We start from the raw sequence: 16,371 nt of genomic DNA, 5'->3' as shown, positions 1-16,371 counted from the left end.
CGCAAAGAGGGAACAGCACGCGCAGAGAGGGAACAGCACGAGCAGAGAAGGAACAGCACGAGCAGAGAGGGAACAGCACGCGCAGAGAGGGAACAGCACGAGCAGAGAGGGAACAGCACGAGCAGAGAGGGAACAGCACGCGCAGAGATGGAACAGCACGCGCAGAGAGGGAACAGCACGAGCAGAGAGGGAACAGCACGAGCAGAGAGGGAACAGCACGCGCAGAAAGGGAACAGCACGAGCAGAGAGGGAACAGCACGAGCAGAGTTGGAACAGCACGCGCAGAGAGGGAACAGCACGAGCAGAGAGGGAACAGCACGCGCAGAGAGGGAACAGCACGAGCAGAGAGGGAACAGTACGCGCAGAGAGGGAACAGCACGCGCAGAGAGGGAACAGCACGCGCAGAGAGGGAACAGCACGAGCAGAGAGGGAACAGCACGCGCTGATAGGGAACAGCACGAGCAGAGAGGGAACAGCACGCGCAGAGAGGGAACAGCACGCGCAGAGAGGGAACAGCACGAGCAGAGAGGGAACAGCACGAGCAGAGAGGGAACAGCACGAATAGAGAGGGAACAGCACGCGCAGAGAGGGAACAGCACGAGCAGAGAGGGAACAGCACGCGCTGATAGCTAGGAACAGCACGAGCAGAGAGGGAACAGCACGCGCAGAGAGGGAACAGCACGAGCAGAGAGGGAACAACACGCGCAGAGAGGAAACAGCACGAGCAGAGAGGGAACAACACGTGCAGAGAGGGAACAGCACGCGCAGAGAGGGAACAGCACGCGCAGAGAGGGAACAGCACGAGCAGAGAGGGAACAGCACGCGCAGATAGGGAACAGCACGAGTAGAGAGGGAACAGCACGCGCAGAGAGGGAACAGCACGAATAGAGAGGGAACAGCACGCGCAGAGAGGGAACAGCACATGCAGAGAGGGAACAGCACGCGCAGAGAAGGAACAGCACGAGCAGAGAGGGAACAGCACGAGCAGAGAAGGAACAGCACGAGCAGAGAAGGAACAGCACGCGCAGAGAGGGAACAGCACGAGCAGAGAGGGAACAGCACGCGCAGAGATAGACAGAGAGGAACGTACAGATACAGCTAGGCAGGAAACATGATTATAGACTGAGAGGAACAGACACAGCTAGACAAGAAACAGATATAGACAGAGAGGAACTGACACAGCTAGACAAGAAACAGATATAGACAGAGAGGAACAGACACAGCTAGACAAGAAACAGATAAAGACAGAGAGGATCATATACAACTAGGCAGGAAACAGATGTAGAAAGAGAGGAGCAGATACAGCTAGACAGGAAACAGATATAGACAGAGAGGAACAGACACAGCTAGACAAGAAACAGATACAGACAGAGAGGAACAGATACAGCTAGACAGGAAACAGATATAGACAGAGAGGAACAGACACAGCTAGACAAGAAACAGATACAGACAGAGAGGAACAGATACAGCTAGACAGGAAACAGATACAGACAGAGAGGAACAGATACAGCTAGACAGGAAACAGATATAGACAGAGAGGAACAGACACAGCTAGACAAGAAACAGATACAGACAGAGAGGAACAGATACAGCTAGACAGGAAACAGATACAGACAGAGAGGAACAGATACAGCTAGACAGGAAACAGATATAGACAGAGAGGAACAGACACAGCTAGACAAGAAACAGATACAGACAGAGAGGAACAGATACAGCTAGACAGGAAACAGATACAGACAGAGAGGAACAGATACAGCAAGGCAGGGAACAGATATAGACAGAGAGGAACGTACATATATACAGCCTGACAAGAAACAGATACAGACACGGACACGAGTTATAAAACTCTCACAGTACTCGATGGGAATTCCAGATTGTGTTGTGTTGAGACATGATGAGCCGATTCCACAGCCGCAATTTATCTCGCACTTGAAATCGGAACCTCTTAAGGCAGGCTCGTGGGATAGCAGCTTGAGTTCCAGCGTGACGACTTCGAGATTTCCGTCGTTGACTTTCCCGCAACTAAAAAAGCTAGAATCGTTAATGGTGGACTGAACCAACCCCAAGTAATAATCGCTGAACTCACAAAATAATCGTGGCGGTCCTAAACCATCCGAGAAAACAAGCTCGACGTATCTACCAGTGAACCCACACCTGCTGGACCCCTCTCCACTGACCCCCTTGGTGTTGATGGCGCAAGTACACCGGCTGACGGAGTTCTCCACAAACGGCTCGCACGTCTGGTTGACATCCACGCCTTGTGTTGCTACTGGTAGAGCTGAAACCAAGAGCAGGGCTTGGCTGTAGCTATGCCATCAAGAGCAGGTGAGTTGTAGCTATGTAACCAAGAGCAGAGATGGGTTGTAGCTATGAAACCAAGAGCAGGGCTTGGCTGTATCTATGACATCAAGAGCAGGTGGGTTGTAGCTATGTAACCAAGAGCAGAGATGGGTTGTAGCTATTGCTCTGTTAAACCAAGATCAGGGGTGTGTCATTGCTCCATTAAACCAAGAGCAGGGGTGTGCCATTACTCCGTTAAACCAAGAGCAGGGGTATGTCATTGCTCCATTAAACAAAGATAAGGGGTGTGTCATTGCTACGTTAAACCAAGAGCAGAGGTGTGTCATTGTTCCATTAAACAAAGAGCAGGGGTGTGTCATTGCTACGTTAAACCAAGAGCAGGGGTGTGTCATTGTTCCATTAAACAAAGTGCAGGGGTGTGTCATTGCTCCATTAACAAAAGAGCAGGGGGGTGTCATTGCTCCATTAAACAAAGAGCAGGGGTGTGTCATTGCTACGTTAAACCAAGAGCAGGGGTGTGTCATTGTTCCATTAAACAAAGAGCAGGGGTGTGTCATTGCTACGTTAAACCAAGAGCAGGGGTGTGTCATTGTTCCATTAAACAAAGAGCAGGGGTGTGTCATTGCTCCATTAACAAAAGAGCAGGGGGGTGCCATTGCTCCATTAAACAAAGAGCAGGGGTGTGTCATTGCTACGTTAAACCAAGAGCAGGGGTGTGTCTTTGTTCCATTAAACAAAGAGCAGGGGTGTGTCATTGCTACGTTAAACCAAGAGCAGGGGTGTGTCATTGCTCCATTAAACAAAGAGCAGGGGTGTGTCATTGCTACGTTAAACCAAGAGCAGGGGGGTGTCATTGCTCCATTAACAAAAGAGCAGGGGGGTGTCATTGCTCCATTAACAAAAAAGAGCAGGGGGGGTGTCATTGCTCCGTTAAACCCAGAGCAGAGATGGGAGGGGGGGGGAGGGGGGACCACATGTCTAGACAGATGATATCCCCCTTTTTAGACTACTGTTACACAATCTGTCAAATGCATCTCAAACGGGAGGAAGGCTTATAAAATGTAGGTAAACGTACAGATGTTGTCAACAGTACAGACAAACTACGCTTTACAAGTTTTTGAGTTGGAGAATACGATTTTTGGGTAACATAATAACAAGTCGCGCAAGGCGAAAATACAACATTTAGTCAAGTAGCTGTCGAACTCACACAATGAAACGGAACGCAATGCAATTTTTCAGCAAGACCGTATACTCGTAGAATCGTCAGTCCACCGCTCATGGCAAAGGCAGTGAAATTGACAAGAAGAGCGGGGTAGTAGTTGCGCTGAGAAGGATAGCACGCTTTTCTGTACATCTCTTCGTTTTAACTTTCTGAGCGTGTTTTTAAACCAAACATTTCATATCTATATGTTTTTGGAATCAGGAACCGACAAGGAATAAGATGAAAGTGTTTTTAAATTGATTTCGAAAAAAAAAAATTGATAATAATTTTTATATTTTTAATTTTCAGAGCTTGTTTTTAATCCAAATATAACATATTTATATGTTTTTGGAATCAGAAAATGATGGAGAATAAGATGAACGTAAATTGGAATCGTTTTATAATTTTTTTAATTTTATTTACAATTTTCAGATTTTTAATGACCAAAGTCATTAATTAAGTTTTAAGCCACCAAGCTGAAATGCAATACCGAAGTCCGGGCTTCGTCGAAGACTACTTGACCAAAATTTCAACCAATTTGGTTGAAAAATGAGAGCGTGACAGTGCCGCCTCAACTTTCACGAAAAGCCGGATATGACGTCATCAAAGACATTTATAAAAGAACAAGAAGGGCAAAGCCCATACGACTCACATGCTTGACCTTGACCTTTGCATGACCTTGACCTTCAGCTAAACCTAGCAATGACATCATACACTAAGAACTGCTTTACACATTTTTCCTACCAAAATACATGTGACCTTGACCCAAGGTCAAGGTCATCTAAGGTCATGCAACACAAAGCTGTTAATTTTTCTTCTTCTTCGTCGTTCGCTCAGACAGCAACTCCGGAGGCCCTGATGAAGGCTGCTGTTAATTCAAGACATAGGAAGTACAATGGTGCTTATTGGCTCTTTCTACCATGAGATATGGTCACTTTTTGTGGTTCACTACCTTATTTTGGTCACATTTCATAAGGGTCAAAGTGACCTTGACCTTGATCATATGTGACCAAATGTGTCTCATGATGAAAGCATAACATGTGCCCCACATAATTTTTAAGTTTGAAACAGTTATCTTCCATAGTTCAGGGTCAAGGTCACTTCAAAATATGTATACAATCCAACTTTGAAGAGCTCCTGTGACCTTGACCTTGAAGCAAGGTAAACCAAACTGGTATCAAAAGATGGGGCTTACTTTGCCCTATATATCATATATAGGTGAGGTATTAAATCTCAAAAACTTGAGAGAAAATGGGAAAATTTTGAAAAATAGCTGTATTTTAGACAACATTTATGGCCCCTGCGACCTTGACCTTGAAGCAAGGTCAAGATGCTATGTATGTTTTTGGGGGCCTTGTCATCATACACCATCTTGTCAAATTTGGTACTGATAGACTGAATAGTGTCCAAGAAATATCCAACGTTAAAGTTTTCCGGACGGCCGGACGGGGGGGACGGACGGACGGACGACTCGGGTGAGTACATAGACTCACTTTTGCTTCGCATGTGAGTCAAAAATGAAAAAAACGTTCGGGGATGTCAATTCCAGGAACTCTCATGTAAAATTTCATAAAGATCGGTCCAGTAGTTTGGTCTGAATCGCTCTACACGCACACACGCGCACACACAAACATACACACACATACACACACACACATCCACACACTGACACGCACACACACACACACACACACGCACACCACGACCCTCGTTTCAATTCCCCCTCTATGTTAAAACATTTAGTCAAAACTTGACTAAATGTAAAAAAACGCTCGCGCTGGACCCGAGTACTCTTCAGACTGGCTCGCTCCCCCATTATGAAAGTTTTTGTCTTGTGCACGTTTAAGACCAAGTGATTGCTCTGTGTGAATTACAGGCATTCCCTTTGCTATATAAATACATTGCATGCGAGGATGTGCGTGGTGACTGGACTTTCTCTTTTATATGATCACAGTGAAAATGCACACACATATTCACACACACACACACACACACACACACACACACACACACACACACACACACACACACACACACACACACACACACACACACACACACACACACACACACACACACTCTCTCTCCCTCACTCCCTCTCTCTCTCCCTCTTTCTTACACACACACACCCACACACACACACACCTACACACACACACACACACACACACACACACACACGAGTACAGACTCGTGCACGCACACACTCACACACACACACACACAAACACACACACACACACACACACACACACAAACAGTAACACTAACACATGTGCACAAAATGAACACACACACACACACACCGCGCGAGAGAAAAAGACTACAGGGATGATGCATTAATTGACGTCAAAGACTTTCGACCGTGACGTAATCTTTTTATGACGCTATATTTCTCGTCACTGTGTGACGCGTTCGGCTGTTCTATCAGACTGCCTGGCTGGCTGTGGCTCCGCGAATTCCTCCCACCGCCAAGTCGTTTTTTTGTGGTTTATTTCGCATTTAGGTCCCAGGTAACATTATGAAGTTTTAATACGATCAATCGGACCTATTGTCAAGTTAGTGTATCAACTTTTGAACGAACTGCGCCCAGAAGTTTCCCAGCAATAAGCTGTTAAGTCGAGACAGACAGACAGACAGACAGACAACTAAAGTCTGCTGAGCCCTAGTACTAGCGTACTCGGGGATATTATCATCTAGCCAGGTAATGGAGTGAAGAGAAGGAATGACAGCGCAGGGAAGACGGATTTCAATGGAATCCGTGATATAAGATCATACGCATCTATCATGCGTGTAAAAATTGCCGCACACACATGCAGATGGTCGGCCAGAAAAGGGGGGGAAGGGCATATTCAATATACACCAGTTAACAGTTCCGCGGCCATTTTAGATCTCGCACATGCGCACTTCTTTTATTGCGAGTTCCGGGTGATGCGCACATCGTTTTTCGGCATGTTTATGTCTTTTTCCTTTTCCGGTTGATTTCACGCATGCGCAGATCGTGTTATTAGCCCACGTTTCTACGCAAGGGACACTACTCCGGCGCACTACTCCACCCGTTGAAAGGGGGAAACATTTTCTTCAGTACAAGTAGTCTTTATGAATAAACCATTAACAAGAAGGACGTTGTAAATTCATTCAATGCAGATAAAATAAGAAATATGTTTGACGAACTTGTTCTGTTCTTATTCACATGACAAAATATGTGAAGATCGAGAGATGTTATTAAAAAAAACGTGTTCCAGGCAACTCGCAAACAGATGACCGCTGTGTATTTCACCACAACCCAACGCAAAGGAAACATGACACACTACTATTTGGCATACCTTTTTGCATTCATTGAACTTTCCCCAATAAATTCGGCTCACATCAGTCGTACTAAAAGTTTGTCAACACACGACACACAGGCGATAACAAATGCCCACCTGAATGGTGGTTCGCAACCACACACTAACGACCGTCGAGGCACGTAATGAATTTTGCAATCTTCTGACCACCATTTTTTTAAGTCGGTTACTCCCATTACTGCAACCAATAACACAGCATGTTGACGCCATCGCTAATTTGGATGTAACGTGAGGTTTTTGTTATAACGTAGAGGAAACACACCGTCCCGTTCAATTGCTTCCATCACGTTGAGCAGACGATGCAGCGGTTGCTCGTCGAAATTTCTTCGTCCAACCAGAATCGCTTTGGGTATCACGTGAGTTTTCCTTCTTTGTACCATGTAAGTGCCGAAACTGTTATCTGGTGTATTGGGATAGAGTAATTTCTGCACAATCGACCACGACCATATCTTAGCACAATATGCAGAACGTGCTTACCTGTTATGTACATGAAAAGTGTCGCCCACGCACGCATTATGAGATCTGTCACTGACGTTGCTGACAGCAGTGAGATTTTTCCTGATGAGAAGGAAGAACGATGTGTTTTACAGAATCCATTCCTGGAGAGGAAAACTTTCGACGTCATTGTCCAGACGACTACGTCAGTGAGCTAATGACGCAAGTCTGTGCTTAGTTTAACACGTAGCAGCTCAGTGCGATTGAGACGAAAGGCTAACAAGTCGCGTAAGGCGATAATACAACATTTAGTCAAGTAGCTGTCGAACTCACAGAATGAAACTGAACGCAATGCAATTTTTCAGCAAGACCGTATACTCGCAGCATCGTCAGTCCACCGCTCATGCTCATGGCAAAGGCGGTGAAATTGACAAGAAGAGCGGTTTAGTAGTTGCGCTGAGAAGGATAGCACGCTTTTCTGTACATCTCTTCGTTTTAACTTTCTGAGCATGTTTTTAATCCAAACATATCATATCTATATGTTTTTGGAATCAGGAACCGACAAGGAATAAGATGAAAGTATTTTTAAATTGATTTCGAATATTTGATTTTGATAATAATTTTTATATTTTTAATTTTCAGAGCTTGTTTTTAATCCAAATATAACATATTTATATGTTTTTGGAATCAGAAAATGATGGAGAATAAGATGAACGTAAATTTGGATCGTTTTATAAAACAAATATTTTTTTTACAATTTTCAGATTTTTAATGACCAAAGTCATCAATTAATTTTTAAGCCACCAAGCTGAAATGCAATACCGAAGTCCGGGCTTCGTCGAAGACTACTTGACCAAAATTTCAACCAATTTGGTTGAAAAATGAGAGCGTGACAGTGCCCCCTCAACTTTCACGAAAAGCCGGATATGACGTCATCAAAGACATTTATCAAAAAAATGAAAAAAATGTCTCGGGATATCATATCCAGGAACTCTCATGTCACATTTCATAAAGATCGGTCCAGTAGTTTAGTTTGAATCGCTCTACACACACACACAGACAGACAGACACACACACACACACACATACACCACGACCCTCGTCTCGATTCCCCCCTCTACGTTAAAACATTTAGTCAAAACTTGACTAAATGTAAAAAGATCATTGCTGATGATTGAAATGAGTCATGTGAATCAACAATAAAGATTGATTGTGGACGGCACGTCATTATTTTTGTTTTTAACACTTGAAACGCAAGAGCATTTGACCCACTGGTAAAACAGAAGCTGTGCACGCAAGCTGATCAGCAGATCGTTTTTCTGCAGAATTCTCGCTCACATCGGCCACTATTTTAGCTCAGCGCACCGACAAATTTGCAACAGAACAATTTATGAATGTTAGAAATTCGGCTGTAGATTTATAGATACCCTTTCTATTCCATGGTTGTTGTTTTTTCAGGGGGAAAGTACCGACATCTCAATCGCTGAAAAGATGACAGCATCACCACAAAAGAAACTGCAAGAATTGCCAAAAGTAAGTAAAAATATTGACAGATCTATGTAAAAGACTATGTATGAAAATTTAGAACTGGAACAACAGATATTCAAGAAATAACCGATAGGTGATATATTATAACTGAACCATTGATTGATTTGAATGTACATCATGCATGGAAGTTAAAAATGGTGCAGGAACTGAAGTCAGATCAACACATCAAAAAGATCAGTGCAATATATTTGTTTTCTCTCCCCTCTAGCATAATTCTGTTTTGATATATGCTTGATGTCTTCTGTTGTTTTTAAATTCATTGTCACTTCTAAATTGCATGCTTTATTGCAGAACGCTTGTTCTTTCTGCCTTTCAACTGCCTTTCACCGGAGCTCAGAGAGCTTGTCGTCTATCAACTGCCATTAATAGCTATCATCCAGCTATTTTTATGGACAGTTAGACTTATTTCTCTAGAAATTTAGTTTTACTAAGGGTTTATTGTTCTGCTTTTTTTCAGACATTCCGTCCCGCACCAGAATTGCCAGAGGTTGTTGCAACTACAACTTTGAAGAACTGTGTCGTGATGTACAGCAGCTTCCCGAGCCGTGGTGCCTCGCGAAGAACGAGGAGAACCTGGTAAAGGTTGTTGTGCTGGAGCATGGAGGCCAGCTTGGTTAAGGTTTGACTTTGAGTCAGCATTTTCAGTGATTTTTCTACGCAGCTGATGGTGTTTGGATTTAAAGTGTAAAGGAAAAAGTCCCTCCCGAAGCAGCGTGCTGCAGTTTAGACTGGCTTGGCGACAGTGTCGAAATGACTGTGAGTGACAAGTAACATTTTCAGTAAATCGCTTTGTGTCACAATTATTCAACACCAATTCTGAGTCAAGAGAATGATTTGATTTTTTTTTTGCATTTGGAATGTTGTGTTCAGGGACGTAGCACCCGGTAGGGCATGTAGGGCGACCGCCCGACCACTTTTTCCGTAAAAAAAAAAAAAAAGAGAGAGAGAGAGCGAAAGACAGAGACAGAGAAAGACAGATAGAGAGAGAGAGATAGAGAGAGATAGAGAGAGAGAGACAGAGAGAGAGAGAGGGAGAGAGAGAGAGAGAGAGAGAGAGAGAGAGAGAGAGAGAGAGAGAGAGAGAGAGAGAGAGAGAGAGAGAGAGAGAGAGAGAGAGATCTACCAACAGAACACCCCACGTAGTATTCACGCGATGGCATAAGGTCGGTTTTTTGGGTTTTTTTTTGTGTGTGTTAGTCTTGGTCAACTGCTGGAATAGGATGACGTCTTATTTTGACGAGAACGTCACACGTGACGAGTTCCGTCAGGCCATAAAAGTATTGGCGCCAATTTAGTGAAAATTGCTTCTTCGTCCGTCTGCTCCCATGAGAAACAATGGAGGTAAGAAATGTTTTGTATATTCTGTGTGTGAAGCTGGGGTCAGACTGAGGGGTGAGTGATTGTGTGTCAACCGTAAGTACGCCATAACAATTGAGTAACACAGTAACTTGTGGGGTTAACAGTGTCACATGAAACAACATGTAGAGAGAGAATTGAACAATGGACACAAGTGTGCATCCTGGTTGTGATGGATCGAAAACGCGCTAAAAATATTCTGACAAATCCCTCTATTTTTCAGTCATCACTCAGGCTGCCAATGTTGATGGCTGGACGGATCAATAAATTGCTTGTTTAGAAGTAAACCAGTTTGTCAATCCTTGCTTTTTAACACACTAGACAATAATGAAGACGAAAGTCATTTGAAGTAAGTGCTCATCACATTCAACGTATCGGAATTTAGATATAAATGTAAGTCGATTGATAATCACTGATACATTCACCAGCCCGTTGTTTGGTGGAGGATGGAAAGATGATTAGATGGAACTGAGCCAGAGACTGTGTATACTCTATAGTCTCTGACTGAGCTCAGAAGGCACGAAATCGCATCATGTTTTCTTTCTTTTTTAGACCATTACAAGGGGACGGGAAGGGGGGGGGGGGCGGTAGTGTAAGCCCCATATTTCCTTAGCTGTCTCAGCATTTTGTCTTCCATTTTTTTCCGCCCTACCACTTTTATTAGGTGTGCTACGTCCCTGGTGTTTTATAGGTTAGGTGTGGAAAATTGGATTTGACTGTAAAGCTCTTTAGCAGAGAATGTAAATAAACTTGACGAAGAAATTATTGCGACAAATTTCAAACTCCCAAATTAAAGCATTGATTAATTCCCGTTAATTAATTAATTTAATTAAATGTCACAAGAATTTATGCTTTAATTTGGGTGCAACATGTTGAAACTTTGTTTGAGAATGTATCTATCTACTTCATTGATTAAATATATGCATGTGTATGAATAGGAATCTTTCTTGTGTCAAATTGTGCGAATTAAGACTGAGTGAGATAGTGAATGTTGGTACATTACAGGGCCGGACTAAGCAAAGAGGAGGGGGGCGGGGGGTTGCCAGTGGTGGTCCAGGGGGATGTTCCTCTGCCCCTTGTGGGGGTCAGGGGGCGAAGCCTCCTGAAGCTGAAGGGTAGGTCATATTCTGAGATAGGAAAATGGTCGCTCCTTGCATGAAACGGCATAAAATAAACAATAATACATTTTTTTTTAAATAAGTGAGGTACATGTTTAGGCTAGGGGGGGGGGGGGAGGGGGGGTTGCGCAACCCCCATAACTCCCCCCCCCCCCCCCGGTAGTCCTAGTCCGGCCCTGCATTAATTGTCACTGTATGGTGTGTGTGTGTGTGTCACTGTGACCAAAGATACATATGCTCTATTTGAGTTCATACAACTTCCAATTCCATTCAAACGTTAACAAAGTGTTGCTGGTATGCGACTGAACATGTTCTATTAGGAAAGCAAAGCAAATTCCAGTGTACATAGTGGTCAACATAAAAACAATCAGACGCATCGATGTGTTCTGCGCGTTCTTAGAATCCGGTTTCATTCTAGAATGGACCGGGTCCAGGTTGGAATTCTAACCCTGCGCAAGTACAGGGGTGTCATTCTAGAATGAAACCCTTGTTGCTGGTCCATTCTAGAATCGGCCGTGCGCAAGGTTGGAATTTGGGTCCAAGTTGGAATAGTCATTTCAGTTAGACTATCACACATCCAAAGCCACAAATGTGGATTTTCTGTTTGTTTTTGTTTTTTGTGTGTTTGGTTGGGGTTTTTTTCTCGGGTTTTTTACACTTTACTCAAAGACATCGTGAATTGGGATTGTGATGTTCTGAACTGAAGTGATTACGATTTTGAGAGACACTCAGCACTGATCGCTACGAATGGAAATTTCCGGACTGACAGTGTTTTGCCGATCTCGCTCGTAACTTTTAATCTTATTCATATACATGAAGAGTTTGAAACGTGGGCATATTACAGTTTGGAAGGTAGGGATTCTGATAGATTAAATAAAAACTGTCAAACTTTTAGGCTTGGAATTCCCCTTTGAGAGTATTTGTTGTGGTAGTACTACTACTATGAATTGCTTTCAATGTTTTCCCATAATATTATAAAACCAGACAAAAGTTGTTGTTGATTTCTGTTTTTGTTAATGTCAACTTTTTTTTTTAAACCTGTGACAACAGCTCTATAACTCACTCTGTCCTTCTGTTGGTCTGTCTGTCGGTTAGTCGGTCTGACCGTCTGTCTGTCTGTCTGTCAAAAAAATTGTCAAAAAACCGGACATTTCCGAGAGGGAGACAGCGCTGACATTGCAAGCGGCCGCAACCGGCTCTCATCACAAAAACAACTGCCCTGCAAACATTACCGCCCTGGTAATCCCCCTTGCTATGGTCTGCCTTTGTTTATTGCGTACTCAGGAGTGTCAATTTTCTTGACATGGCATCGCAAGATCGCCAAAGGATTTTTTCAGGGGTAGACAAATCAGCCCCATTTTATCAAAGGGAAGGTGCAGGTGGAGATAATTCAAGGGAAGACAACTCTGTCTTACCTACAAACATTACGGCCCCCTTTATTCACTCTCGCGATGCTTCACGCATGGTTTCATTCTAGAATGGCACCCCTGTACTTGCGCAGGGTTAGAATTCCAACCTGGACCCGGTCCATTCTAGAATGAAACCGGATTCTAAGTTCGCGCAGAACAGATGCAAGACATTTTATCAAGTGGCTGGCAATTGATTTTGAAATGAAAACTGTTTGCAAAATATCTCGCTGTCAAAATTATATCTTGAACAAGTACACAAAGGAATTAGATTTGAACCATAGCAAAATGAATATGTTTCAATTCTTCATGTTGCAGACTTAAATTTACATGGACTCATGAAAATACAGAACAGGCACTGAACAAGCCATGTGATACAATACTGAACCGAATAGGAAGAAAAGTACATTTTAACGACAGCAGATTTTAACACCAAAAATCGACACCTAAGACAACAATCAAGAAGTTCAAATTCAATGTACATGCACTTGATCAGATAGGATAGTTTGTACTGCATGAAGAAAGATCATACATAACACACTACAGAGATCCTTCCTGATTGTTCTCAACATTGTATGTTTTCAGCTTGTTCCTCAGTCTTTTCTTTCCATGTACATTTCATTTTGTCCATCATTGTCTTCAGTTTGTGGTGGAGTCTTATTTAAAAAAAAACCAGAACATTTTGCAAAGTGTCTTCTTGAACAGCTTGTGAAAGATCAAATGAATACAAAGTGTTATAAAAACACACCGGAACAGCATCACTGTTCCTGCATGGTTCAATAAAGTCATCTGCTTTTGCCTGTGTGTTGATGCACAGGTTTCCCAGAAAATATGTCCCATGGACATCAAATCACCAAAGGGAAGTAATCGCTCTTTATGCATACGCCATGTGTAATAGATTAAGCGAGAGTTGTACGGAACCTTTTCTCCTGGCACGAGAGGATGAAAGTCGCTTGTATATTTCAATGCTTGTTATTCTCTCAGGTGCCAGGAGAAAAGGTTTTGTACAACTCTCGCTTACTCTATTACACAGTCATGTCGTATGAATAAAGAGCAATTACTTCCCTTTGGTTATTTGATATCATCAACGCTTTGCCTCATTAGATTTCTTCTTTGTGTTGCATGGACAGACACACCTGCAATACATTGGGCTTGACAAAGGTCAGTTTGCCCTTGTTCAGCATGCTTGTCATGTCAGGGGTGGTTTCACTCTCTTCACTGTAGGATTCAGGTGCGCAAGTCAGGGCTTCCAAACACTGCAATTTCTCATCTCTGTACGCACTCTTTTGGAGACACCAAACTCTCTGTTTTAGCTTTTGGGCAACACATCCTCCAACATACTTTGCATTGTCCTCTTCATCCTCTTTGATTTCTAATGCACTTACTGGTTCCCTAGTTTTTCTTCATAGGCCTTTAAGACACCAACAGTATAAACATGTTCAAGGCAATCCAGGCTGAAGCTGCAGGGGATACTGTCAACTCAGTAATGCCTGAATGCTGGGTTGAAAAAGCAGAGTACTACCTGGCCCACGCCTTCTCCTTGGCAGCATTCCCAACCTTGCCTCAGGGAACTAGGCAGTCATGAAGAAGCAGAAGTTTCTCTTCCAGATCTGCACCTAAAACACAGAAAATAAAATATTATAATTAAAACAACATACAAATATAGCAGAAATCAACCCCAAGAGTGAAACTGAAGATTGGGGTTTACACAATCAAAACCAACAACACACGACAACAACCCAAAACTACACTTTACATGAATGGATGTGAACATATTAAATGTTGTATTCCATTTGTCGTTATAGAACGTGTTGACAAACCACTTTCATGAATCCTTATCATGTCTTACAACTATGACATGTGCTATTAATGATCCTAAAAAACACATGAAATATTGTAGTGGCAGGCATGTACCTAAAACATTTGTAAACAGTAGCCTCTCTGTGCAACGAAGCAGTATTTTTGCTCGAAAACTATGATGGAAAGTGATCTTTCAGGTACTGGGACTTTGCAAGCTGATTTTTGTTTATACCGCCTTACTCAAAAACTTACTTTTCAATTACTGAATTGGTCGACAAGCCCTCTGAGCTCCGGTGAAAGGCAGTTGTCATTCTTGATAGATGCACAAGCGTTCTGCAATAAAGCATGCAATTTAGAAGTGACAATGAATTTAAAAACAACAGAAGACATCAAGCATATATATCAAAACAGAATTATGCTAGAGGGGAGAGAAAACAAATATATTGCACTGATCTTTTTGATGTGTTGATCTGACTTCAGTTCCTGCACCATTTTTAACTTCCATGCATGATGTACATTCAAATCAATCAATGGTTCAGTTATATATCACTTATCGGTTATTTCTTAAATATCTGTTGTTCCACTTCTAAATTTTCATATAGTCTTTTACATAGATCTGTCAATATGTGACCCTCCACCACGAAATGAGTCGCATGTCACCTCGCGCGGTTCTGCGCTAGGCTTGATATAAGTCCGGATAGTGTATGGTAACAGCGTGAGGGTCACCTTAGTCACAGGCTTATAACTCAAACAGTTTTCGCTCTTTTCTAAAACGGTTTTCACCACTGGATAGAGCATAAAAAACTCTTTAGGAAAATGTAAAAATATGAAAATCATGCAAAGGTGACATGCGACTCATTCCGTGGTGGAGGGTCACATATTTTTACTTACTTTTGGCAATTCTTGCAGTTTCTTTTGTGGTGATGCTGTCATCTTTTCAGCGATTGAGATGTCGGTACTTTCCCCCTGAAAAAACAATAACCATGGAATAGAAAGGGTATATATAAATCTACAGCCGAATTTCTAACATTCAGAAATTGTTCTGTTGCAAATTTGTCGGTTCGCTGAGCTAAAATAGTGGCCGATGTGAGCGAGAATTCTGCAGAAAAAAGATCTGCTGATCAGCTTGCGTGCACAGCTTCGGTTTTACCAGTGGGTCAGATGCTCTTGCGTTTCAAGTGTTAAAAACAAAAATCATGACTTGCCGTCCACAATCAATCGTTATTGTTGATTCACATGACTCATTTCAATCATCCGCAATGATCTTTTTGTATTGCTTTGTTTGCTTTTCACTTACCTGAGCCACAAACTCCACCTCCCCTTCGAAATTCTCCTTCTTCTCCATGTGTTGAAAGACTGCACCGGAAGTAAAGATACTGTCAAAACCTCTCGCAGCCGCAGACGGGAGTTCGAAACAGGGCCAGCGTTGGCGCACGCGCGGAGTTGGCGATCCTGTCAAGGGATATCTATGCTTTGACATATTTGTCAGTGAGGTACGGTGCAAATGTAGATCAGACTGCAGGGTCCAAAATGCTGCAAGTCGTGAATCCCACAGAGAGAAAACTTACATTTGCATTCACATACCCAACACGTAATCCAGTCATTCTTGCATGCATACCCTCCACACACCAAACACACAGCTCGCACTCACTCACACACACACGCACACACTCTCTAACGCACGCACAAACACACGCACATACATACACACACATTTTGTGTGCGTGCGTAAACCATCATCACCATCATCATCATCACCATCATCATCATCCTCATCATCATCTTTATCATCATCTTCGTCGCCGCCGTTGTTATCGCCGTCGTTGTCTTTTTTGTTTTTAGCCTTTCGTCTCAGTCGC

At 42.9% G+C, this 16,371-nt stretch overlaps 1 long non-coding RNA gene across 1 annotated transcript; it reads right to left on the bottom strand.

Annotated features, from left to right (window-relative positions):
• Positions 1 to 13,804: 13,804 nt before the first annotated feature.
• On the bottom strand, positions 13,805 to 15,977 carry LOC138972445 (uncharacterized). Its single transcript, XR_011457615.1, has 4 exons — positions 15,810 to 15,977; positions 15,404 to 15,478; positions 14,765 to 14,845; positions 13,805 to 14,328 (listed from the first exon to the last, which is right to left on the bottom strand). It is a non-coding gene; the product is annotated as an uncharacterized lncRNA (long non-coding RNA).
• Between the last annotated feature and the right edge of the window lie 394 nt (positions 15,978 to 16,371).

Source organism: Littorina saxatilis, linkage group LG8 (assembly GCF_037325665.1).
Source record: "Littorina saxatilis isolate snail1 linkage group LG8, US_GU_Lsax_2.0, whole genome shotgun sequence".
Classification (NCBI taxonomy): domain Eukaryota; kingdom Metazoa; phylum Mollusca; class Gastropoda; order Littorinimorpha; family Littorinidae; genus Littorina; species Littorina saxatilis.
This window is presented reverse-complemented; position numbering and strand designations above follow the sequence as displayed.